The following is a 27,317-nucleotide window of genomic DNA, read 5'->3' as shown; positions in this document are numbered from 1 at the left end:
ATTTTTGGCTCAAAAACTACCTTTTTCCTAGATCTTCAAAAATAATTTGTATATTTAGCTTTTAGGTTTTTTACACCCTATTAGCTGAAGTTTTATGTTTTTATGCATAGGTTAACAATAATGGACAGACAGTACTGTTGGGTATCCTGTCATGGGGAAAGAACGTTAATATTGTTGCTCTTTATCAATTACAATGTAAGAAGCAGAATGGACATAGAAAGGTTAAAAGGTAACATACAATTAGAAGTAGTTTTTAATGAGAAGAGCAAGAATTATCTAGAAATGCCTTCCCATAAGACAAATAATATGGAAATGTAGATAGATTTAAGCAAAGAATAAGTTTATGTACAACTTATTTTGCTACCAGAATGAGAAGGTTCAGGACCACACAAGATCCTACCATGGACTATTTTGCTATATTACTCTAGACGCTTATATATTCAATGAGTTTTAAAAAAAAAAATCATCTTCCATTTTTAATAGCAAGAAAATAAAATTCATGTTTATCCGGAGCATAGAAGCTTTTTCCTCACTTTTTTAAGTTTGTTTCTAGGATATCACAGGATTAGATTTAGAAGGAGAAAAACTGTGATAGCCTGAGCCAGTGAAACTAAACCTCATGTTTACTAGCAAAAGTAGGATATTAAAGTTTAACACTGGCTTGGATAACATCGAGCAAAGCATTCTCTTTTTAATTACACTACTCCTTTAAAGCTACTTACCTAGATAAATCTATTGTAGACTTACATAGCACATGCATACAATGCATATTTGTCCTTATAAAATATTCATCATATACCTTAGCTTTTGCACAATGATACTGATTAATGTAAACTCAGGTCCAATGTGGCTATACACAAGTTCTATAGAATTCTCTTCACTGATTTACCTGGAGAAAAAGTTCAGAATCTTTCAGGTCTTTTTTCCAAAGCTCAGTTGGTTCAAGCTTTAAGAAATGAACACCAGAAATAGTACCTCTCAAGATATTACATTACTATTTTCTGTACTTGTCATGCACTTATTTCTAAAGGACAGAATGATTTCTGTATGTGTAACTGAGCATGATTCACAGCTAAACTTCCCAACAGCTACTGCTAATTCATTTCATTGCAAAAAAATAACACCATGTCATTTTTAACTCTTGTTGATTTCACTTGCATCTTAATGGAGAACAAAAAGTTAATTGCTCTAGTAATGGCAACTTTGATGAATAGGATAAATAAAAAAAATCTGTCATTTACAAATATTTTCCTTTATTATACACCAAATTAAATCATCTTGTTGTTCTGGAAAGAGTAGATCTTGAATTAGTGTGATTCCAGCATTGGAGAAAAAGAGACCATCTATGCATATGTATTTCATATCTAATGAATCAACTAGAAAAACAGATGTTTAACTGATTGTGCATATGACATACTAAATTAGCAAATAAGATTAGAGGTATCACTGTTTGAAGCAGACTTAACAGCTAAAAATTATTCACTGACATAAGCAGTGATATATCTCAGCAACTTATCAGTTTTTCAGAAAGTGGTGACATGAAGCAGGCAGACTTTTTTGGCCATAAGAAGGATGGTGTTTCTGGCTAAGCTTTTAGTACTACTGTAATCATCAATAAAAAAGGATATTGTACATCCTGTAGCTCTAGATTATCTGATTTTGAACTAATACTTTTCCCCCTCTTTATCTGCTTGAAAAGGAGTTGCTCACAATTACAGCTTCATTCTCAGGGAGTTTATTAAGTCATCTAACACAAAGGAATATGTTTTTCCCTGCCTAAACCTTTAATTCTAAGAAACATTTAATTTTCTCCATGTCAAAGACAGGAAAATTATAGCAGTATTTATAATCAGAATTATCCAGCTTTCCTGTAAACTTAACATGATAGGTAAAAGAATGTACTCACCATTTTTGTAGCATACAGACTCCACCTCCTCTTTACCTGTCTTCCCTATGCTTTTAACAGCATCACCTCAGACATTCCTGGACCTGCTGCATTACTATCTTCATTCACCTTCCAGCGTGCTTAGCTTAATAAATTCTTTCTGTTAAAACAAATGAAACAAATGTCAGTATTACTTTACTGAGTACAGTCATCTTTCCAAGCTTCCCAATAAAACTGAGCAAAAGAAGTGAGAATATGCAGTCCAGTGAGGCTTCTAAAATGAGACAGACTAGTAAAAAATGTCTTTTCTAACCAAAATTTGGTTACAAACAACCAAGGGACAAAGAACCCAAACACAAGTGATAGAAACCATTTCTCCTGTCTGAGCATAACAGCTTCTCTAAAGCCTTCTCTTAGAATCAGCAGAGAAACAGGCTAACACAGAACATCAAATTATATCTGGAGTAACTTTCTCCCACCCACTGAGTTCAGAGGACATACAGATAGACCAGTGATAGACAGAACCAACAACAGAGCTGGTCCACAGCAAAAGCAAATAAGGAGACAAGACCAAGCACAACACAGACAGGAACAGCAGCCTCACCAACAAGGACATGGTCATGTATACCAGAGCAGGAACACCCAGCACAACATCACCAGGGCAACCATTATGAGACAAGTACTAGGGCAGGTCTGAGGTCACAGTGCAAAACCACCATCAACAGGCAAAACCCAACACTAACTCCATACATAGGTCTCAAATAGCTTTATACAGAGGGTGAGTGGGTAGAGATCCCAGGAGAAGTTGATCTGGACAATTAAGACCCTGAAAGGCACTCAGGGCCCTGAAAACTAGTTACTTGAAGCTGACATGATTCCTTGAAGCTGAGAATAATTAGATAACCTGCATGTTTTGACACAGTGAGATAACATCATCTTTGATGAAAGCACTAATTACTCTTACTATACTTGGGTTATCTCAGCTATGACTAGATTTTCTCTAGCTAGCAGGAACACAGGTGCATTTTGCAAGGCTTTCACCAAAGGATTTCAACAAGCTCTGCTGTGGATAAACTGGGAGAGATTTGTCAAAGCTGGTGATGTATTTTATGCTGTCTGCACTGGTAAGGTGAGGTGGTGGAGTTGATCTTTATGTGAGAGAGCAACTACAATGTATTGAGTACTGTCCAGGGGTGGATGAGAGTCTGTGGGTGAGAATTAAGGGGCAAGCTGGCAGGGGTGATGCTGTTGTGGGTGCCTATTACAGGCCACCAGATCAGGATGAGGAAGTTGACAAGGCCTTTTACAGGCAGCTGAGAGCATCCTTAAAATTACAGGCCCTGGTTATTGTGGGGGATTTTATCTAACCAGATGTTTGCTGGAAGGGCTACTCAGCCAGCCAGCCAGCCACAGTCCAGGAGGTTCCTCCAGTGCACTGATGATAACTTCCTGATGCAAATGGTGGATGAGCCAACTAGGAGAGGAGCACTGCTGGATCTCATTTTTACTAACAAGAAGGGCCTGGTTTAAGGAGTAAAGGTTGAGGGCTGCCTTGGTTGCAGCAACTATGAGATGGTGGAGTTCAGGATCTCACGTGGCAGGAACAGAATACCAAGCAGAATCGCAACCCTGGCCTTTTCAAGCTGTTGCTGGGGGAAATCCCATGGAACAGGGAACTTGAAGGTAAAGGGGCCCAAGAATTGGGTAAGTGAGGTTTACTGTGAACTGGCTGAAGGAAAGAAGTCAGAGAGCTGTGGTCAATGAGGCAGAGTCTAGTTGGAGGCCTGTATCTAGTGGAGTTCCTCAAGGATCAGTACTGGGACCAGTATTATTCAAAATATTCATCAGTGACTTGGATGAGGGAATAGAGTGCACTGTCAGCAAGTTTGCTGATGACACCAAGTTGGGAGGAGTGGCTGACACACCAGAAGGTTCTGCTGCCATCTAGTAAGACCTGGACAGCATGGAGAGCACAGTAGGGAGAAATTTAATGAAATATAACAAGGCCAAGTGTAGAGTCTTGCATCTGGGCAGGAACAACCCCAGGTTCCAGTGTAAGTTGAGGAATGACCTGTTGGAGAACAGTGTAGGGGAAAGAGACCTGGGGGTCCTGGTGGACAGCAGGATGACCATGAGCCAGCGCTGTGCCCTTGTGGCCAGGAAGGCCAATGGTATCCTGGGGTGTATTAGAAGGGGGGTGGTTAGTAGGTCAAGAGAGGTTCTCCTGCCCCTCTACTCTGCCCTGGTGAGACCACATCTGGAATATTGTGTCCAGTTCTGGGCCCCTCAGTTCAAGAAGGACAGGGAACTGCTGGAAATAGTCCAGCGCAGGGCAACAAAGATGAGGGAGTGGAGCATCTCCCTTATGAGAAAAGGCTGAGGGAGCTGGGTCTCTTTAGCTTGGAGGAGTCTGAGGAGTGACCTCATTGATGTTTATAAATACATAAAGAGTGAGTGTCATGAGGATGGAGCCAGGTGACAACCAATGATGCAACAAGGAACAGTGGGTGCAAACTCAAATATAGAAGGTTCCACTTAAATTTGAGAAGAAACTTCTTCACAGTGAGGGTAACAGAACACTGGAACAAGCTGCCCAGGGGGGTTGTGGAGTCTCCCTCTGTGGAGACATTCAAAACCCACCTGGACACCTTCCTGTGTAACCTCATGTGGGTGTTCCTGCTCTGGCAGGGGGATTGGTCTAGGTGATCTTTTGAGGTCTCTTCTAATCCCTAACATTCTGTGATAATTAAATCTTCAGTTATTCATCAGATGTTTGAGTGGTATAGTCCACCGTGCTAAATGGTGTCACCTGAAATGTGTTTGTAAGAAGCAGCTTGTTCCTGTGGCATGGTCAGGATCATACTGCTGTGTTGATTGCTCTGTTGGTATTCATGTCAAGTGAACTAATTATGGCTCTCAGGAGAAAACAACATCAGGAAAAATGAAACTGAGCTACATAAAGTGGCTCTGCTCAGTGTAGCTGCTATAGTATTCTTTTTTTCTTCCATTTTGTGTAAAATACACAACCTTCCCAGAGGTGTCAAAACATCTAGCAGTCTTATTCTATCATTTGAAACCTCCGTTCTTTGAAAAGTAACCATTAATCCTGTGAGAAAGGGACCTCTGTCTTACCTTTTTACATACTCCAGCCTTTGTCTCTTCAATTTGAAGAGCATCAGAGCCTACAGCTAAGCCAATGCTTCTGTGACTGGGTAAGCTGCAAACACTTCCCGCTTTCTCCCTCTCTTGACATCTTCCAGTCAGTCATGAAGGCTTCCCTGACTGTCCCGTGCTCTTTCTTGTCTCTGTACAATTTTTTTAAGCTTTGTTGCTTTGCCTATATTGTTCAGCAAGCAACTTCGCCCATACTTTTTTTGCCTATACTATTCCAGACGACCGGCCCGGTTCGCCCGGAGCGCCCTCGGCTCTGAGGAGTGGGGCTGAGGCGTGTGCTGTCGCCCTTGGGAACCTGTGCTGCCACCGATTGCCAAGAGCGAGCTGCGCCTGTACGGACTCGAAGAGAAGGGCAACTTCTTAGTACAAGTGGTTCAGTTAAAGCAACCTCTGAAATTCGGGGTCTCCTTATGGCTGAGCTACGGGTAATTACGATAACAGGTGAGCGTCCGTTGGTCACGCCAGCTGCAGCGCCGCGCGTGGCAACTGTGAGGGGATGTATCTGCTTTGTACCTCATGAAAGCTATTAGCTGCTTTCTGGCAGGAGAAGAAGGAAAGGCATATTTTCATTAGTGGGTGCAAAGAGTAGCTACCAGCACCACAAAATGTTCTTTGGTATTTCTACTAGAACAAATGCATTGTAGAAGAGATAAGGGATAGTAAAGGTCAAACAAGTCTGCTCTGTGTCTCTCTAGAGATCATTACAGTATGTTATGAATAAGTTAGAGTAGCAGCATCTGTTTGTCATGTATGTAAACTCCTAAATAAACTCCTTGAAGGTAAGGAGGAAAAAAAAAAAGCTTCTGCTTTGATCATGAAAACACCTTTTTGTTTGCATGTTAATATCATGAATGGAGAAAGAAAAAGTAAACAATAATGCACAGAAACATTTGAATAGTTTTAAATATGCTGTCAGGAGCACTTGTGTAATATAAAGTAGCTTCTGTATACATAAACACAATGCAACAACAACAGCCTGACCTCAGTCTGACTTAATGGGAAATGGTAGAATGAGCGAAAATTTAAATTATACCATCAGATGCAACACAAGAGGCAGTTTTATTCCATAGTTCTGGAAAATGAGATGTGAACAGTAAGTGCATTTAACAGAACTGTGTATTGGATATTGCTCATCATTATAATGAAACACAGGATTTATTAGTTTCCAAGACTGGTAGTAAAACTATTTATCGAATATTGGCCAGACAGCGTGTATAAGGCTCAAGATTTTCTTTCCTGTGGCACTAGTGTGTGCCAAGACAGGCAGTCAAATTCACTGCTGCCAAACTGCCTTTTGTACTTTGTGGTTACTGGTGATCAAATGACAGACTGATGGAAAACACTCCTAGGAGCTTCTCTCAAACGATATGATGGGATTAGATAATGATGCTTACCAGATTTCTGATGGATTCTGCTGGGCAGAGTTGTTAATGGGTAAGTGTTACACTGTGGTTGTTTCTTTGTCTATCCTCGTATCTACAGGAATAGAATAGGCTGTGTAAGAAGTATGTGTATCTTTTCTTGCTGTAAGAATACATAAAAACTGATAAATATTGATTTCATTGCTTCTGACAAACCCTGAATATATGGACCGATCCATTATTTCACTCTCACTTAACGGAATCTTACTCAGTTGTGACTCTAAAACTTTATAAATTTAGGTATTGTGGCTTATTTTCTCCAAAATGCGTGGCCAGACTGACCAAAACATGGTATTTGTGGAGTGGAAATAAAAGGAAGGATTATTTTTCAACATCTGTTATCAGGCTACATTTTTCTTTTGCACAGAGTTGGCTTTCTTTTTGTATTGCTGACCTTTTCAAGGCTTTTCAGAGAAAGAGTCTATGAGCAGTGGCAAGAGTACTTATTCATCAACAGTATGATCAGTAACTTTATTGAAGAGACATAGTATGTTACAGCTGGAGAGTGGAATTTTACATGTATTTTAAGATATTTTAATGATAATTAATATGATTATTTCAATTTTAGCTTACCAGTACAGACCAACAGTATGAGAGCAAGGAAAGCAGGGCAGTGCTGGTGATGGCAGCCAGGGTCAGCGAAGAATCCAAATATTTTTGGCCCTCCAGTATAAATTAACATTTATTTTCATTAATTTTCACTCATATCAAAGGACCCAGTCTGATTTATGCCAGTGGGTCATGTTTTTATGCAATTGCATTATATGGATGACCCAATTTAGCTTTCTGTCTACACTGGTTGGTAAAAGATGCTGTTTAAATATATTACATTTATATATGTATCTCAATAGATATATGGTATAAATATACATGTATTTAGTAAATAAATACATTCGAATTGCAAGAGTGAGATAATACCATTATGAAAAACATTATGACCCAAGTTCAGCTTCATACAGATAGAGGTAAAATGACAGCACAGTATATACTGCCTAACAGGGGATTCACTGTTCAGTTTCAAGCTCGTTATGTTCTATAGGTCTCAAAAAATTATACATATAGAGTCTTACCCTTTGTAAGTAGGGTATGACCAGACCACCTACCAGGTGGTCTGATTATTTTACTAAACCTCCAAGGTAGGTAAACCTCGAAAGACACCTGATGTAATAAGAACAGGTGAAGTTCATCTGTATCTTTTTTGAGTCAGTAGGGCTTGAAATTTGCTTTGTTTGGAAATTTTTTTGATCCATGCCACAGCATTCATTAGTATTATACCTGTACAACCTAAGTTTTGAAGTACTTTCCTAGCAATTTCAATTAATCTTAATGTTGCCAAATAATGCTCCTCTGCGTAATATAATGATTCATTGATACTACCTTAAACACTCTCTGTGTAATCAAACTATTTAAGGGAAGTATAATTAAGTACAATTATATACATTAACCACAGTGTGACTGATTTGTGTTCTCTACTCTTACCTGTTGCTGGGAGAGCAATATACTTAGAACTGTTTTTATTTTGAGAAAGTCCACCTTTTTGCAGCTTCTTTAAGCAATCTAAGTCAGCTTTAGGCTTACCTCTAGGCTTGTAGAAGTTTGTCGAAGATGAGACAGTAGTTTCGTGGACTTTACTACTTACTCTTCTCTTGTTTATATCAATAATTACTTTTCTCTACTAACACCAATTTGTAATCCTGGTTTAGCCGCTGAAATATGTGACACCAGGTTCAGAAAGATATTACAAAGCAAAAGTGAATACTAAAGGTGTCCTCTAATCCAAAAAAGATCTCTGAAGAGAGATGGGTAAATATAGCTGAAGATTTGCCAAAAGAAATAACTGAGTTGTTCATCCTATGTAGGTTTTCAACTTCTTTTCAGTGAGATTGCCTTTTCACATTTAATAATATCTGTTTATATTTTCTGAAAGCCTGAGGATAATGTCCTTTTATGTTTAGAGTATGTCACAGAGGGACCCTGAAGTTAGTTTAGGTGGACAACCAGGTCCAAAACAGGCTTTTATTCTGTCTGGGAAAACAACCAATTAGAGACGGGATTTATACAGTCAGTTACTCTGGTAACATAAAATATAGATTCGGATATCAACTTTGAGGAAATTATTGGGGTACAGCAAATAAAAATAACAGAGATCCACAGTGTGCATACATGTGGCTCACCAAAAAAACAATGCCAGAGCCGTCCCTGATCCCAGGAAAAATACATCTATGTGTTTAGTGAGGAAAACACCCACCCAAGTGGCGAGGAATTATTTAAAACACTCGCAGATCTGGTGAGGAAATGTCTAAGTTATATCTAGTAAGTTATCACTCACCCAAGTGAGGTGACGAGGCTGTCCCAGTTCCGGGAGGTTACCTTAGGCAACGATCCTGCCTAACTTCTTCTGGCATACAGACCCGCAGTTCCAAGAAGACCACAACTGGCCTTTGTCGAGACCCTTTTAATATCTGTGTCAGATCTGACTGTGGGCAGTCCAGAAGCTTCGCAGCTTCTCTGCACCCCCTGCTGTGGCTATGTGCACCTCTGCACCCCACTACTGTGGCTACATATGCCCCCTCCTCTCTCCTAATGACCCTGGCCTGGATCTCACAATAAGAGCCATTAATGAGCCCCATTGCAGGAGGATGGGGGAGGGTGTGCACACATGCAGCTGCCTCATATGTTCTCAGCAGAGCTGGGGAGCAGAGGGAGGGTGTACTGCATCATAATCCACCCCGTGACCACCGTCATGATCTGACAAACACTTTGGAGTGGTGGTGCAGTCACCTCTTGCCTCCAAAGTCAAAAGGGGGCATTTCTGTTGGTGAGTTTTTATGTCTGTTGTGGATCACCATACCTTATCTGTCATATTATCATTACAAATCAGCTTACAAACAATAAAATAGTTCAAATTACAGCAATTACAATTATTAACCAATATTGGAGGAGGCTGGTTAGCCTTCCTAGCAAGAAAAACAAATGCATCACCAGTTGGTCCCCAGTACAGCAACAACTGCCCCTGAGTCCTCTGTTATTTGTCCTTATAATGACACAGCTTCCTGTATACTCCCTTTTCCTTCAATAAGATCAATAAAAGCCTTTTTTGGACCTGGTTGTCTGCCTAAACTAACTTCAAGGTCCTTCTGTGACAGAGTAAGAGCCTGCATTAGCTCTGAAGCTGTTACACGGTCTCTATGGAATTTGTATTCCATTTTAAACCTTTGTATGATGTCTTACTGCATCTTAAATTAACTACAAGAAAGAAGCTAACATCTGGAAGATGATAGGGGAAAAAAAGAAACCACAGATTACATTTTAATAAAAAGAACATGCTGAATGAAAGGGTGGTGTACCTCTTTATGAAGAACTCCAGTGTAAAGACTCCTCCTTTTTGTGTGAATTCTACTTTCCACGCAACCTACTTTTTTTCTGAAAGTATCTTAACTTCGCAATTGCAGGAAAACTAGAATAAATAAATGTCAGTTTCCATGCTATTTTTACTGAATAAACTTCCTGTTCTTTTAGGAACTTAATGTATCAATCATGTAATTTCTTTCTCACTGTTCTTGTAAATTGAGGGATAGATGTAGCTTTCTGTGTTTAATTTCTTGGGTTTTATGATGCACTGAGGAAAAACTCCTCTGTGGAATTGCTATTTACATTGCAAGAGGAGAGAGAGACAATGTCGTGTACTGCATGCTTTGACTTGTTCTGTAGCTACTTTTCAAATGAATGGAGTTGGATTCAGGGACTAAAGGTTCCCTTCCCCGTCATGTTTTATGTTGTTCAGTTGTTTTATGTGCTACATGTAAATCTTTGTTCACAAACGTTACAAGCATTTAATTATTTATACAATTTTTTGATAACATTTTTTTGCTATGCCTTTTTCTCTTTAAAAAAAAATTCTAGATCTCTAAGTTTTTTTGTTTTCTTAAGTTTCATAATTTTAAAAGGCTAAATAATCCTTTGAAATTAAGTGTGAAGCATTGGCATTACAGGAAATGACTCAAGCTATGAGTTCTACTATAAAGTATGTTCATAATTGCAAACACTTCAGCATTTTTCTATGAATAATCACTTATGTGGAATTAGCATGCATTTTTTGAAACCAGAAAGTATGGATTCATCTGGTGTTCATTATCATGTTACCACATATTAATGATGCCTGGCAAACATTTTGTTCTTTTCCATTAATGTGTTTGTGGAGAAGCTAGTTAGTTCCACTTCATTTCAGCGAACTGGGCTAATGCCCAGAGAGCTATTATTAGTAGTTATATTGTCATAATTTATACTGAATGGCAAAATTTATGATTTTCAGGATGAAATGTGTAACCTGAAATGGGAAATTCTTGGGGAAACGTGTTTATGTTTCTTTTTCTTTGTAGTTATGCCATATTCATGACAGCTACGTTTTCACAGTTTATGTTGTTATTTTGGATATTTCCAACAATTTAAAAATACCCTTACATTTTGCAACTTTAGTCTTGGAAGCAATCTTGGCTGTAAGACATGGCCATATGAGAAAATCTATTGTAATAAGTACCTGAAGAAAACACACATAATGAACTTCAGTCTGATTTCTGGTTCGGCTACATTTCCCTGAAGTAAATCTGCACAACCAGGAGGTTGGTCTGTCTTCATGGGTAGCTTTGCTAAAGAGATACTTTGTGATTATCACTTTTATAAAGAAACAATTGTATTTCAGCGCCACCTATAGGTATTTAAAGGAAATTTATTTAGATCTGTGATCAGGATTATTAAATGGATTCCATATTTGTGGAAAATTAGATCATTTGTCACAATTGTATAGCTGCTGCTACAAATATTTTGAATTTTCAATCCTGGGTCAAAAGATAGTTATAATACACTCTGCTTTATTGAAGAAATATTTGGTATGAAACTGAATGATCAAAGAGCGTGACAAAAACCTTAATGAGATGCAGTTTTCACCGGTAGATTTTAATTTTAGTCTTTGGTAAAAGGGTAAAATTACATTTTGTTTAAGTTGGAAACAACATTATGGAAAAGGCACTGCAGGTTATTATTTGTCATTGCCAACTATTACAAATATGAGCCAATTTAAACAGGTAAATAGATGTGGTGTCTATATCTCCAAGTTTTCAAAGAAATCAACCTATCTGATAGCCTATTTCTTCGTGCAGCCTGCAGCACATTTCTCTATCCAAAAGTAAGCAAAGAGATCATATTTGTTTTTTGTATTAGCAAATATAAATACCTCAATGAAATTTGACAGTCTGTTTTGCTATTTTTGTTTGTGCCAAGCAAATAACTGTTTTGAAATAATCTGAGTTTTTGTGGAGCAGGTTTCAGCATAAACAAAATAGCTTCCAAAATGAGAAGAGGCTTTGGCTAGCTGTTACACAGTAGCATTTCTTTTATGACAGGTTGAAATGTTTTGTAGTGCTACACACAAAGCAATGCCAGAGTGCAGTGGTTTGTTTCTGTGCTTTATAGTTCCAGGCTGTGTGGAAAAGTTTCTAAGTTCAGGCACTTGTCTGTCTGTCTGTCTCAATATTTTATGGGTGATGGGGAATCCTTGCTTTTTAAGTCTGCCAGGCTTATACAGAAAAACAGCTTACCTGAAGCGAAGAGAGCAACTGGAGTATACCTACCTTCTTTGAGAATGAACTCCTCAGAAAGACAGGTGCTGAAGGAATTTTAAAAGAATAGGAAAGGATACTTCTCAGTAGCGTTCTTTAAGGGGATGGAGGTGGGCATAGGTCTATTTATGCCATGTGCTTGGGTTAATTTCCTTAATCCAATGTCTGAATGTTTTAATTCTCCTTCAGCTGCACCAAGTAGAAAAGAAAAAGGTAGACATAAATAAAATTACTCAACTCTTCTGCTGGAATAAATTGAAAGAGATCTTCTGTTAGTGCAGAGTTTTTCTGTCAGCTGTTCAAAGGCTTTTTATATTAATAACAGGCTTGTTCAGTATTCATGGTAGAACTTCAATGTCATTTTTTCAGTAAAATTACTGATTACTAATCTGCCCTTAGGCTCTGACCCATAGTGAGCTCAGCACCAACTGACCACTGCACCCACACAAAAGCTCATGGATCTCAGAGCTCTCCAGGGAGAGACAGTCAGATGAGGAAAAGTTACAAAAAAACCCCAGACAGATTAATTACTAAAGGGCAGGAGAAAGATAGGTTTATTTTGTAATTATCCTCAAGGATCAAGTTATATTAATACATGTTTTGAACCAACAACAGGTTATTTTTAGTATTTTGCTGACACTGCAAGCATTACTGATTTTTAATAATGTCTAATGCTTCCACTTAGAAAAACTGAGTTTCAATAAATCACCTCTTCATTTATAAATTGCAGTGCTGTATCATGATTTTTTTTTTAAACGTGTTATGTGCTTTGAAGATACTTAGCATGTAATCGAGGTTTCAAAATCTGATTGTATTTTCTGGTTTTGTTTGTTGTTTTGCTAAAACAGGTTTCCTGAGAAGGCTAAAGGGTTCCTTAAACCCCCCAAGAAATAAGAAGTGATAAATATATTAGTGTTTAGATTAAGGTTTAAAACAGTATTAGCCAATCCCATCAACAGTAATTCTTCAGAGCTGCTTTGTTAAGCCATAGCCTTTGTGTACAAGTAAGAGAGAAGGAAAGCATACTTGACACAAAAAAAAATAAAAGATGACAAGTTGTTCTAATAAGACATTACTAAGAAAATAAGATGAAAATACTCAAAATTATTTTAGATTGTAATGATGAAAGAATGGGATGAAATTAATGAAAATAGAGTGCAAACAATATAAAGACATGCATTGCCTTAGATGTCAATCAGATAGGACTTGAGACAGCAGCTAACAAGATTAAAAATGGAATGATTTCCCTAACAGAGGAGATCAGAAAGACAAGGTCATTCAGTTTAGGTAGGAGTAACAAAGAGCATAGCAAAAACATATTGAATGAGTGTCATCTAGAGAAGGTCACTAGAGGATTTTCATTTACTGTTTCACGTTGGAGGAGGATATAAATACAACCTTGGAGCTGAAAGGGTGGCAAAAAATATTTGAAACCGAAGCAAGGCTATAAAAATTATCAAGGTTATTAAGAGTAGCCTCTTTTTTTTTTTTTTGTCTCAAAGAGGCAGACAGGTACATTGACCACAATCCATTCTATGTCAGGTGAACGTATTGCATACAGCTGTCACATTTCAGGTAGAGATACTGGTGAGAGGGCAGCAATTTTATTTGTTTTGACCTGCATGTGTATCAGGAAAGGGAGGTCTGTAGCACAACTGGCTACAAACTGAGCAGAAGCAGTAATGAGATTAGCGTTAGAAATGCTGAAGCATTGTCTTGTCCGGCAGGAGAAACTCAGACCGAATAAGGATTTGGGAAATTGCATAAAGAGAAATTATACAAGAAGTTATTAAGCAAAGGTAGGATGTGGTGGTGGAAACTGCCAAGCTTGAGCAAAAGTGTAGGAAATCAATGCTGTGAGCCCACAGGTTGCATAAGGCAGCCATTATTTGCCCAATTTTTTGTGTCCCTGTTCCATGTTCACCTTAACTCGGTTTCATTCATGACACCAATGGTTGTCTATCCATCTGAGACATCTACCTAAAGGGGACTAGGCATTCCTATCCTGCATTATTTATGGCAACTCCTTACCCATTCTATTTTTCATTTTGCCCCTCTACTCCACTCTGGCTAGAACCCAGGTGGAGTACTGCATCCAGCTCTGGAGCCCTTGGTACAGGAAAGACGTGGACCTGTTGGAGAGGGTCCAGAGGAGACCACCAAGATGATCAGAGGGCTGGAACGCCTCTTGTATGAGGAGAGGCTGAGCGAGTTGGCATTGTTCAGCTTGGAGAAGTCTCCAGGGAGACCTTGTTGTGGCCTTTCTGTACTTAAAAGGGGCCTATAGGAAAGATGGGGACAGACTTTTTAGCAGTGCCTGCTATGATAGGACAAAGGTTGATGGTTTTAAACTAAAGGAGGGGAGGCTTGAGGAAGAAATTATTTACAATGAGGGTGGTGAAACACTGGCCCAGGTTGTTCAGAGAAGTAGAAAATTCCTCATCCCTAGAAGCATTCAAGGCCAGGCTGGAGGCGGCTCCAAGCAACCTCCTCTGCATGAAGATGTACCTGCTTATGGCAGGCGAGTTGGACTAGGTGGCCTTTCAACCCAAACTATTCTATGATTCTTAGTGTCTCTTGTTTTTCTCTTATCTTAGCCTTAGTCCAAGGCAGACAGGAAGTAAAAGGACACTGTTTTGTTTTAAAGTGATTATTAAATTCTTTAGAGACACACATGGGGATTCAGCTTCTTCAGGTTTAGTAATATCATCATACAACACTAAAGAAAGATAAAGCTTTAAGTATTCAGCACTCTCTGTCCTGTTACAGCTTCATACACTAAGTTTGATGTATACCAGAGAGCAATATTTTTTTGGTGCTGTAGACAAATTATTCCTGTGAAGTAATGAAGTACCTAGCTGGAGGAACACACTTCCTTTTCTAGTTTTGGCCAAGTTATCACTTTCTGGAGCTGAAGTACAAGCTCTTAGGAAGCTTTGAAGGAAGGGAAGAATTTTCTGTGTTGTCTAAAGAACAACAGTTTACATATGTTTAAGTACTGAGTTTCCTATAATTTTTTTTTTTTTTTTTTTTTTAAACCGAAGTTTCAGAATTATGTTCTGCTAGGGCAGATTAAAGCCCAGACCTCTCACATTGCTGCTGTCACATTTCTAAGTCACTGAACACAATGTACAAAATGACAAGCAGACTGGTAAGTATAGCACTTCCCTGAGACCATTTTTTTCTTTCCAAGTAAGGCCCTAATTGCTAAGATATTGGCACTTCTGGCATCTGTCTTCAGTTTCTGGCTTTCTGCATAAATTTGGTTATAGCATTCTCTTGGTATATTCTCAATTAAAGGTTAAGTTTTAGTGGATTGATGTTTTGTGATTGAAAGCTGTTTCATGATAAATCATCTCTATTTGTACAGCATATCCACATTTAAAGTGAGAGTGAGTCACCCTCAAAACTTGAAGTTCTTTTGTCCTGACCAAGTAGGAAATACAGTGCATACTATTATAACTCAATCCTACAGACCAGTGGCATCTTTCTAAGTACAGAATGATACTGCAATCTCCACATTCTCCCAGGGGAGTGTTAAATTCTTCATCATGCTCCATGTCTTGCGGCAATGCTCTTCCTAGTCCTTACTTGACACTTCTAGTTTGTGTAAGAACCCAGAAACATAGAACTGCACATGCAGTATCACAGTATGTTTGGGATTGGAAGGGACCTCAAAAGATCATCTAGTCCAATCCCCCTGCTGGAGCAGGAACACCTAGGTGAGGTCGCACAGGTAATTATAGACCGGTCAGCCTCACCTCTGTCCCTGGGAAAGTAATGGAACAGCTTATCCAAGGTGCCATCTCAAGACATATCAGGGATAAGAGGGTCATTAGGGGCAGTCAGCATGGCTTTACCAAGGGTAAGTCATGCTTGACCAACCTCATAGCCTTTTATGAGAATGTAACAAGGTGGATGGATGATGGCAGGGCGGTGGATGTGGTCTACCTTGACTTCAGTAAAGCCTTTGACACAGTCTCCCACAGCATCCTCACAGCTAAGTTGAGGAGGTGTGGTCTAGACAATAGAGTAGTGAGGTGGGTTGCAAACTGGCTTAAGGAGAGAAGCCAGAGAGTGGTGGTCAATGGTGCGGAGTCCAGTTGGAGGCCAGTATCTAGTGGAGTGCCTCAGGGGTCAGTACTGGGGCCAATATTATTCAATATATTCATTAACGATCTAGACGAGGGAATTGAGTGTACTATCAGCAAGTTTGCTGATGACACTAAGCTGGGAGGAGTGGCTGACACGCCAGAAGGCTGGGCTGCCATCCAGCGGGACCTGGACAGGCTGGAGAGTTGGGCGGGGAATAACCTGATGAAATTTAACAAGGGAAAGTGTCGAGTCCTGCATCTGGGCAGGAACAACCCCAACTGCATGTACGGAAATGGGCATTTAAAAAGAAAAGGTAGTCAACAAAAGTTATTTGGGCTATGAATGAAACACATGTATTAGTTGACTGCTGCATTTCTGCACAGCAGATCAACGTTGCATCTCAGTTCCTAAAGACAGATGACTTGGAATATAACCAGCCTCTCATTGCTCGTGGTGGTAATGTGGCAGCAAAAAGTGGTGCCAGTTAGCTTCTAATTTCACACTTTATGTTGCTGCTTTTCTCAATTTACTTCCTCAGCTATTCCTGAAGCTTTCTTTGTAGATGTTCCCTTTGCTGAGCTGACCTGCTAAGGCAAGCGCCCATCTTCCAGACTCAGTCAGTGTGCTTCAGTGAGTTCAGTTTTACCAGCATGAGTCTGGTTGTGGTGCAAATGGTGGCTAAGAAAGGTCAACTGGATATACTCTACTTTGAAGATCACACAGACCGGCTGGTTATTTTGCTAACCCAGTTAATATTCTGACACACCTGCACGATGGACAAGATCTTACTTCACAACTAGTTTTTGTGAAATCAAACTGGAAGAAACAACAGAATGAACAGAGCCTTCTTAAAGGAAGTCATTATTCAGAATTTATCTTTCTGAATATATAGTTTTTCTCCTGATTTTCATTCCTGTCTGAAATCTACTCATGTCGGTGTATTCCAGAATTCCAGGTAAGAAGCATGAAGGGAGGAGAGAAGTATGTAATAAAAAGCTAGCTTTCCATCAAAAAGGTCTGAAATTGGAAATCTTTCAATCTAATAGTTACATACTTTCTTTTGCATATAGTTTCCAAGTAGGCTGCTTATTCTATTTAAATAATTAGCTACTTTTGTATAACTGCTAGATTTTTTCTTCTTTTGTGTGGTTTTTAAAATTTATTTTTATATGATTGCAAACTATTTGAAGAAAAAATTAATTTGATCAAATTTTATGTGGATTTCTAGATATGATGAAAAGTCACCATAATCAGATATTTTGTGTCTGTATGTTAGCTAGTTCTTCAACAAGTAACAAAATTTTTAAAAAGAGTGTTGCAGAAAAGAAGTCTGAGGAAAATATTTCAATATCTTTAATGAAATATGGTTCAACAGAGGGCTCTGGTTACTATACGCCTTTGTTCAGCTTACATTTAGTTATTGAGAGGAAATTGTTTCAGTGTTTGAATTATTGCAAATAGTTTGTATTAAGATCTTCCTTGAAACATAGGTGTAGACAATTGCAACTTGTTGGAAGGTTACTCTGTGAAAGAAATGTATATGCTTCTATTAGAATAGTAATCCAGTGTATTAGAGCAGGGTGTGTGTACTCTAGTGTCCTGGTTCCAGGCAGGTTTTGTTACCCTGTAGTGTGAGGAAGCAAAAAAATACCACCCCTTCTATCTCACATGCTATGAAGAAATCAAATAAGTTGTCATGTTTCTGCCAGAATCTAAAGGAGATTTGTAAGGTGCTGGAAAGAGGTTGCAGAGGATCAAAGGAAAATATAGGGTAATTTTTGATCTTCTTTTGCCAACAGCACACAGACTTTATGAAAAGTCCTCCTTCATTGTGTCTTTTCTTATTAAAATGGGCTAATTTAGGGAAGGTGGAGAAGAGACTTCAATCCTTGATCAGGTTCAAAATGATGTTTAATGAGAAAAATGTGTTACTGAAACGCCCCAAAAATCAGTATTAGAAGGAAATCTCATATGTAAAAAACATACAACTTGCAGGTTTGGTTCAGAGAAGCAGCCAAAAGTGTGATGATGGATTTTGATTTTTTTTTTTCTTTAGTAGTCATTATGAAAAAGTTGTTTATATGATCAGAATATTGCAGTGTGAGACACTTGTCATTTAAAAATTTGCCACTTGGTAAATTTGGATTTTACAGAAATCAAATTTGGACTTTTCCGTAGAAGCCATAGATATTTCCATACATCGTAAATACAATTTTTATGAATATTCTGAACAATTGGGTTGAACTGTGCTGTACCGAAGATGCACTTAGTTCCCATGAAGCACCTATAAATACTGCTTTTTTTCTAATTAGTGAAACAGGATCATTATATTGTTGTGAATCTTCGATAGGCTACACTGTTTCCTATCTGCCTTGTCCTCTGGTAGCACTATTAGTAAATCTTTCACATGAACTGTCATTAATTCATTTCTATTAAAGAACTATTATGGATACAGTTTCAATTGGTTCATTCATTCATTTACTGACCAGATGAGTGTGTCTGAATTTGCAGGATGAGACAAGAATGCAGCAGCAAGTACAATTTTCTGTAGCAACCTGTCACGTGTGTGTGTGTTTGTTTTTTTTTCCTTTCAGAAATACTTCCTTATTCCACCCTTATTTTTTATGTGTATAGTTAAGCATGCACTTAAGTGATTTTGGCTGGTTAGCATTCCAGATGTTTACTTTTCATTTTGGAAAGATCGATTCCGAATGGAAAACTGTTGTGAAAGGCATTATGTTCCATTTTCTATCTTCTGAGACAGGCAGTCTTGCACAGGATCTGTTCTGCTTTTTGTTGCTTTGTGTGTGCACAATGAAACTGTTGCACATAAGAGATATTTTGGATACAGTGTATTAGTTGGAGTAATTTCACTGGTCAATAATCTGATGTATATCAGTCATCTAAGGTAGCTCTTGGCTAATGAGTTTGATGGGGTCTCCCACCTAGAGTAGTCTCACAGGACCTATATGACACACAACTTGTTAGTATCACAGAATGAATTTCTTTATTGCAGTGTACAAAATATTAGATGTTTGGCATAGTCTTCTTTTGACTGATAAGCTTTGAAAGAGTGTGATACTGGACTTCGGACATATTTTGTTTTTTGCAGTTTCAATCCAGTACTTCCCTCTTTCTTGAAGGTACATACTGATATTTAGAGTTCTTACCTGCATCTGATCTGCTCATTATTTATTACTTGTTTTTTATTACTGGAAAAAACCAGCAATAATACTGGAAGAATAAGCTTTTTCTTTTCTCACTGTTAGGCAGCATTAGCTTTGCTGAAGATGGATTAGTGTTCTGTCACCTGGGAAAGAAACACAAATTGTTCCCAGCTTCTTGGAGAGCAGGAACATGGCAAAGGGCAGACAGTTGTTCTGTGCTGTCTAGGAGTTATGAACACTGCATTAATAATTGTCCTCCTTTCTTTGGTAAGCATGTGCACTGCAGTAACTGTCATACAGGAACATTTGGCTCTTTTTAGTTGTCTAATGCCTTCTCATGGGAACACTTCAAAAACTTGTTGAGCTTAGAGATGTCATCTTAGATACTGGATAGCAGTTGAAGACAGCCAAAGCCAGTGAGTTGGTGAGGGAGCAGCCAGCCCCAGGGAGTGCACGTCTTTATCACAGTAGTTGTTGGTAATGCTTTATTTTCTTTTTTTTTTTTTTTTAACAGCCCAGTAGGTTTGGGAAACCGGTTTCCTGCTTATGTGTTTGGATTGCCTTCTTATGTCTGGTTTAGACATTAAGAGTCAGCAGGTGACAGAACAGAAATGACAGCTGAGGCAAGGATGCTGAGAGCCACTCTTGGCAAGAGGGTATGGTGCAGTATTGAGGTGAGATGAACAGAAGGAAGCAGGTCTGACTCTGCAGCAGGAGGGGCTAAGGGGTGGATACAGGTTTGGCGTGTCTGCTGATACTATTTCTTTACAAAGGTGCTCAGACTTCCCAGAACAGGCAGCAGATGGTGGTGCCCTCAGTTGTTATCTCCTTTATTTGCTCATACCCTCAAAATACTTCTCTGAAAACATATTGTGAAACTCCTGTTGCTGTTCCTTATGTCATGGTTTGAGCATCTCCTGTACCTCCTTTATTTATTTCCCATTCATAACACAGAGTAGGATGCAACCTGTGAGAAGCTGGCACGTTTAAAAACAAACAAAAAAAAAGACACAGAAGCTGACCTGGGTTCTGTTCACAGGAGCACCTATAACTAGTGTCTTGCAGTCAAATTCACCATACAGAACTAACTTTCACTTCTATTCAACATTTGTCAATACAAAAGTAGTACAGGCATGCTCACAACTTTCTGAGAAATCCAATAAATAGGAAATTCTGCTTCTAAAACTGGCTTTCATTTAGTTTCATTTACATGAGAGTTGGAAACAGTTAAATACCGTGATGGTACATTTCTAGTTGATAACTTTGGTGCTGACACAATACATTTCAAGGGGTTTTGGAAAATCCTCTGTAAGAAGTAAGATTGACTTTGTAAGCTACTTACATACATGGTTCTGTTATTCAGTTTTCAAAATTATGAACATATAAATTGGTGTTTTTCTTGCTGTTCAGGTTTCCCTGAGGATTTTTAAGGCAAGGGGGTAGGTGTTTTATTTTTGCAATAATTGATCCTTTAAATTTATTACTTATATGAACCTACCAAGAAAATTCTTTTTGAATATTTTTAGAAATCTTACAATGATGCTATATGTGCGTACCAACGTGTAAATACGCATATCATTCTGGTACTGGTGTGTATATATATGAGTGTGTGTATATATGTAGTTCCAGAATTATGTACACTGTGTATATACCGACATATATTCAGAAATAAAACTCTTATCAGAGCAGCAGAAACAAAGAACTGAAAAAAGGCATATTTTAAAATTAAAATAGAAACAGAGTTTTAAAACTAAAATGAAAAACCACTGGTAGAGTAGTCTTTCCTGAAAGCATAAACTATCCTTAACACTTTTAAATAGTGAGCCAATAATAAAACTCACTCTAACTTCAACCTGAGCAGGAATGCAACTCTTCAATAATAATGAAGGAATAAAATACATATAAGCATACTGGTCTCCTGTTTCCAGATAAAGTACTTAGTGCTGCAACAGTGACATCCAGTGACTAAACCAGTTAGTTCTAGACTTGATCTGTGTTTGGAATGAATGTTAAAGGACATGGATGGCAAGAGAGACTTAGTTACTAAGATCCTTAGTGAAGCACTGGAGTCATTAAAAGGATAAACAGACATGTTTTGCATTCTCACACAGTGACAAATAGCTAATCCAGAAAAATTACATAAGTGTTTAATTATTCCATATCTGTTTCAGAATTAGACATTTGTTGAGCCAAGTGGGGAATAAATTATTTTTTTAAAAGTGCTTTGTCCAGTGAGGCAATTTTTTAACAATAACAACAGAATTCAGTAGATAATACTTCTATTACATTTTGCTTCAGATATTATCTACTTCATCTCTAAATATAGCTCTACGGTGGAAAGTTCTTTCAATTTTTATCAAATTAATGAAATAAAAATATCAAAAATAATTAAGAAGCCTTATTTATGTAGTGAAGGTGACAAAATGCTCACCATCTTTTTACATGAGAGGACCCTTATTCTTTGTTGGTTGAAGGCCCTTATCCTGTTTTGGTTGAAATCAGTGAGAGTTTTATAACAAAATTCAATCTTTGTATCGCTTCTGGCTCTAAAAATGTGTGACATCTGGTTCTGACCTGATCCCCGACTTCCTCAGTTATCCAAAAGGCTTTTGATTGGAACTGAGTCTTGAAACCTCCACATTATTCAAAATGTTACATGATATGTTCTGTACTTTCTGATTATTTTAATCATACTATATAAGTAGCTTATCTCTGGGATTTTCAAAAAAGGTAATTATAGAAACTAGTTCTTTAAGATTTCTACTTCAAAGCATGCTCCAAGTTTCCCACTTTTTACTGTTAAGAAATTGATGAATGAAGAAATAAGTATATTGCTTATGTAAGCCCATAAGCAAAAATAAAGGCCCAGAAAACCTAATTAAAAACTAAAAGCATGGTTTTAAGAACTAGCTTACAAGTTCATGAAATGGATATCATGACCCATTTACTTGCTCTAGATGCAATATTTGTTCCAGGCCTTTTCCTCAGATTACTGTGAAGTAGAATATAACATTAGACTTAGTCTCAATTTGTTTTTAAAGTAAAAATGGGAACATTTTTAAAATGTATGAAAAGGGTATATATGGTTATTTCTAGAGTAGTGCAGATGTAAATTTACCATTATACACTTTTCAGCTCAAAACAATGGGACACATATTGCATTCATTTGAAGTATGGTCGATGAGCAGAACCAGCTCGCTAAACAGTCTGCGGGACCAACGCTTGTGATGCACCACATTGCTTAAGTATAGGTAGTTTATCGTAAAATGGATTCCAATGAAGTAGTAGTTGAACAAGAGCTCTGATTCAGCTCAAGTTTTCAAGTGGAAAGCTTTTTGTTTCAATATTGCTCTTTTGTTTTTTTTTCTTGAAAAGCAGCTTTCTATTAGTAATACTTTTAAAAGAATTTCCTACATTTCCATCAGTCAACTTCAGTAATATTATGCCTTACTGTATTGCTTAAAGGTATTACTATCTCAAAAGTGAGGACAGAAAGAAAACCTGTGTTTTTGGAGTTTCCTCATTGTATTAGCTCAATATTCTGCTCTCTGCAACAATAGTCACCCTCTCTGTTCCTTATAATTTCAGCCTTTAGAAAACACTGCAGATAGCCATGGTTTTTTGTAGAAGAACAGGAAGTTACAGCAAAGAACGAGGGGAAAAAGAGAAGTGTAATAAAGAGACAGGTTTTCAAGGGCCAGCTGCTGGGTTCTGATCTCCCTTTCACTGGAGACAACTCTTCACTTTCACTTCCTTTCATGTATTTTATATCGGTTTTAAATATTCAATGCTGTAAAGACCACAATAAAAATACAACAGATATGAAACAGTAATAGAGCCATTTGCAAAAAAACCTATTGAAAGGAACTTCAGATAAGTTCCTCTTTTAGAACCTGTTTCGGGTTTTGAAGTTGTATTTCATCAACATGTAGATGACTTCACCTGGACAAAGTAGGTATATGTTTCAGTAGCCTCAAAAAAGTCAGCTAATTTTAAGATAAACTAACACTTAACTACAAAATTGACTGCTAATAATGCAAATGTGCAGTCTGTGATAGGTAGCTGACTGTCCTGTCCTGTGTTTGCAGTGTCAAGCAATTGCACATGGGGAAGAAGCAACTTCCACTGCTTACAGAAATTCTACAAGAGCAGCAGCCTTGCACTGTGTAAGATGATTAGTGTCTGCACTGGGAAAAGGCTCTTGAAAGCTTTTACCCTGCATGGTGACAGTGACTGCTACATCTTAGCTCTAACGCTATCTCACTGGGGCAAGCCAAATATGCTGATGGTATTTTTCCTGTAAGCTTGCTATCTAGTTCCTTAAGCACCAAGTAGAAGTATTAAGTTGTAATTTAGTTTGTTGAAGGCAGGAGACAAGAAGATCTTACTGCTATGAATATTTTTAAGACAGTGGAAAAATGAAGTGGCACCACTAGGGGGCAACAAAACATCACAAACATCTCTTCTGTTAAAGTCCAAGCACCATCACACCCTCACTGAGAGAGGTATTTGTGTTATGACCTGAAGAACAGCTTGCATTAGCAAATGCTTTTGTGCTTTTTCAAATGTGTTACATAGTGAATCTTGTTTCAGGGATGATAGAGCTCAAAAAAGAAAAAGGAAAAAAAAAAGTAAACTTTTCATATGGTTTTGTTCTGGTAAAGTAAAACATAACAGGATTGGACATTTGCATAATTTTCATTTCTGAACACCATGTGTTTAGCACTATGGTTAAGTACAGCATAATCTGCTAAAGCCCATCCACTTTGTACAAATAATGATGCACGGTATGAGATAATTTGAATTTGAATTTCTCTTTTCTTCCTTTCCCTTTCAGTATCAGCATGACCACCAACCCAAACTGATGACAGATGTTCCAGAAGACAATGATGCTGCCCCAGCCCTCTGAACCTATTACATTAGGTTAGTTATTAGTCCTCCTATTTTCCTGATGTCTCACTGGCACTAATACTCCCAGTGTAAGACCAGTAATACCTTGCCACACTACAGTGGGAATGTAAGCTGCAGAACTGCCACGGCAGGTGATGGAAGGAGGAGGCTGGAGTATCTGACCTGTAGTCACTGGTGTGACTCAAAACAGATTCAGTTGGTTTGACCTGTGGGTTGTAACCATTTTTCAAATTCCGAGACTTTTACCATTAGGATTGTTACTTTTGCCTACCTTCTGCAGACCAGTAACCAAGATAGAGCTCCAAGCTAGGGGGTGTTCTAGGATGGCACATTCTCTCCCATTTGGACTGTTGGAAGAAGTGGAACTATCACCAGAAGGAGCTCCACAGGGAGAGCTACTAGTTGAGAACACAGAGTTGAAGGATTTTTCCTGTGGTCAGGTGGTAGGCAGGGTGCCTTTCCAAGCAGTGTCTGTTCATTCGTTACGTTTGTAATAATGCTGACCTCTCACATAAAGCTTTCCCCATTTTTTTTTTTTCCATTCCTTGTTCTTCAGTTTGTGGGTAGCAATTCTATGCGTTGTCAGAAGTTTAAAATCTAACAATCTCAGCTTTGAACTCTCCAGAGCCAAACTACCTTTGAGTATTCCAAGAATTTGTACAAGGTATTTTTTTTAATGGCATCTCTGTTTTATTTTACTTTAGTTGTACTTTTGTACACATCTGCTTACTAACACATAATGACGTTTAGAGGTCATGAAAAATGAAGCTGTAAGTTTTTTGGGTTTTTTGTTTGTTTTTTGTGTGTGTGTGTGTTTTTGTTTGTTTTTTCTTTGTTTGTTTTTACAGAAATGCAATAGAAACTGTGCTTTTGTCAGATTTATTTATGGAAGTTCTCAATGATATGAACAATCTGGAATACACTCAGTAGTACTGGTCTTGTCTGCTATCCTTCAGACCTTCATGCTAGGTCTCTTCTGCACCTTTCCAATCTATGGTGTTTTGGGGTTGTAATCCCCATGAAAAGCTATTTTAGCTATAGCAGAAGAATCATGTACATGCTCTCTGGACTTGCCTTTGATTGTCAAACGCAAATCATTTCAAAATAAGCCAGTAGAGAGCAGCTTGTGAAGGGGGTTGGAATATTAGGCTTGTACTGCCCCTGCTGCATGCCATTGTAATCTGTAAAAAAAAAAGCAGAATTTGGTAGCTAGCCTGTTGGCTTATGTACTGTAAATGGTCTTTTCTCACATTGATTCAGTGATGTGTACAGATCCTACTATTGCATAACTGGCCAGAGCTTGACTCTGGGGGTTAACCTCAGAAATCACATGAAATGGTGATATTCCAAATCGTAATCTTTGTATTGGCAATTGATTCATGCAGCACATGCTACAAATAGCTGTAAAGAGAGAACATAATGATAATTTCAAATACTCAAAGGTTAGAAATGCCCTAAGTAAGGGTTCTTAGGTTCTTCGGAACAGCAACAAACCTTAATAAAAATATTAATAACCACAGTTACGTGATCTCTTGAGGAGAAGCTAGGTCACTCAGTTTTGTGATTTGCAAATTTGGGGTTTTGGGAGGTTTCTAGACTCCCATAGGACATTAGAAAAGTGCTTTTCAGTGACTAGTTTTGGACCTTACAAATTTAATCTTGCTCATCTTGAAAGCCCCTTCTAAAAAAAGAACAAAAAATGTTTTTTTAGAATTGTATGAACTTTTTCCCACCCTGGACCTTTAACTATTGACAACTGTCTTAAGCTATCAGCAGGTTTCAGGGCAAGCCAGAGGTTAGTGGGATTATCTAAGCAAGGTCATAGCTGAATGGAATTCTTTGATCCCACTAAAGGTTCAAAACAGTTTTGTTTCCATCTTTTGTCTCAATTGAAGCTTTTTAGGTTAGAGTTATAATAAGGCAAGGGATTCCAGAGACACTTCTGACAACTAAATTAGGAAGACTGCACGTGGGAACTAGAAAGACATAAACAGAAAGTTAAATATGCATTTTAAAATGAAATACTGTTTCCTTTGAATTTTTCTTCTGGACATCTGTTCTTCCTATACTTGGTGGTATTTTTACTCTCATGTTGTTTTATTATTTACCAAAGATTTAATAATCTAAGTTTTAATCAAAATAAGGGCTTTCATTCTCTTATATGTTCCCCTAAGTATTTATTTTTTGTGTGATTCTCAACTTCTTTGACCGTAAGAAGACAAATGTGGTTTAAAACTGTAGCATTTTCTTTTTTTTTTTTTTCCACCCCCATGTCTGCATGGACTATTTATTTCAGAATTCGTTTATTATTATTTGGCACACCAAATATGAGAGACTTGAGTGAGATCTTGTGAGAAAAGAAGTAACGATGCTAACATGTTATGACCCAAAATTTGAAAATTCTTTTTTGTGTTTTCATGTAAAAAAATATATTTCTCATTAAATCAAAAAAAGCCTCCTTGAAGTTTTGACCAGGTCAAGTCCCTAGGCTAGGAATATATTTGAATAGACTAGTAAATTCAGACTATTCAGCATCTAGTATAACTAAAAGTAAAGCAGCTTGTCTGTAAATGACCTGTAGAGTGAAGCAAGTTCAAAATTCTTTCTGTTCATTCATATAGACGCATTCTAAGAAAAGCAAAATGAAGAATGTAGTCTTCTGGAAATTTAATTTGGTTTGTTTCTGTTGTAAAAACACAGACTGAGATTTCTTTAAATCATGGTGTCATTTTGATCCTTGAGATTTATGGGTAACGCTGGTAAATATTAATTCTTAACACATGGACTCCCAAAATATGTTTTGCAGAGGCTTCATGTCACACATGACAGATTGATCCTTTATGTTTAACTGACTTCTGAGCTGAGTTGCTACTTGCTTTATCTGAGTTAGGAATTGGTAATTAGTAACTGTATGTAGAACCCCATCCCCAGTATTTAAACTGCTCCTTTACTTCATGTTTCTTGTCCATTTTAGGACAGTTCATCCATTTGATTATTGACCCAGTTAATAGTCAGTAGACTCAGCTGACCACTGACTTTGCCGTGAAAA

At 37.9% G+C, this 27,317-nt stretch overlaps 1 long non-coding RNA gene across 1 annotated transcript in view; it reads left to right on the top strand.

The window, feature by feature from the left end:
- The window catches only part of LOC139828435 (uncharacterized), a 160,637-nt gene extending 136,357 nt beyond the window's left edge, over positions 1-24,280 (top strand). Inside the window, exon 3 of the long non-coding RNA XR_011740009.1 lies at positions 24,195-24,280. This is a non-coding gene — a long non-coding RNA (uncharacterized lncRNA). The remainder of the gene's footprint in view (positions 1-24,194) is intronic.
- Positions 24,281-27,317: the final 3,037 nt, after the last annotated feature.

This window comes from Patagioenas fasciata, chromosome 7 (genome assembly GCF_037038585.1).
Source record: "Patagioenas fasciata isolate bPatFas1 chromosome 7, bPatFas1.hap1, whole genome shotgun sequence".
In the NCBI taxonomy this organism is placed as follows: domain Eukaryota; kingdom Metazoa; phylum Chordata; class Aves; order Columbiformes; family Columbidae; genus Patagioenas; species Patagioenas fasciata.
This window is presented reverse-complemented; position numbering and strand designations above follow the sequence as displayed.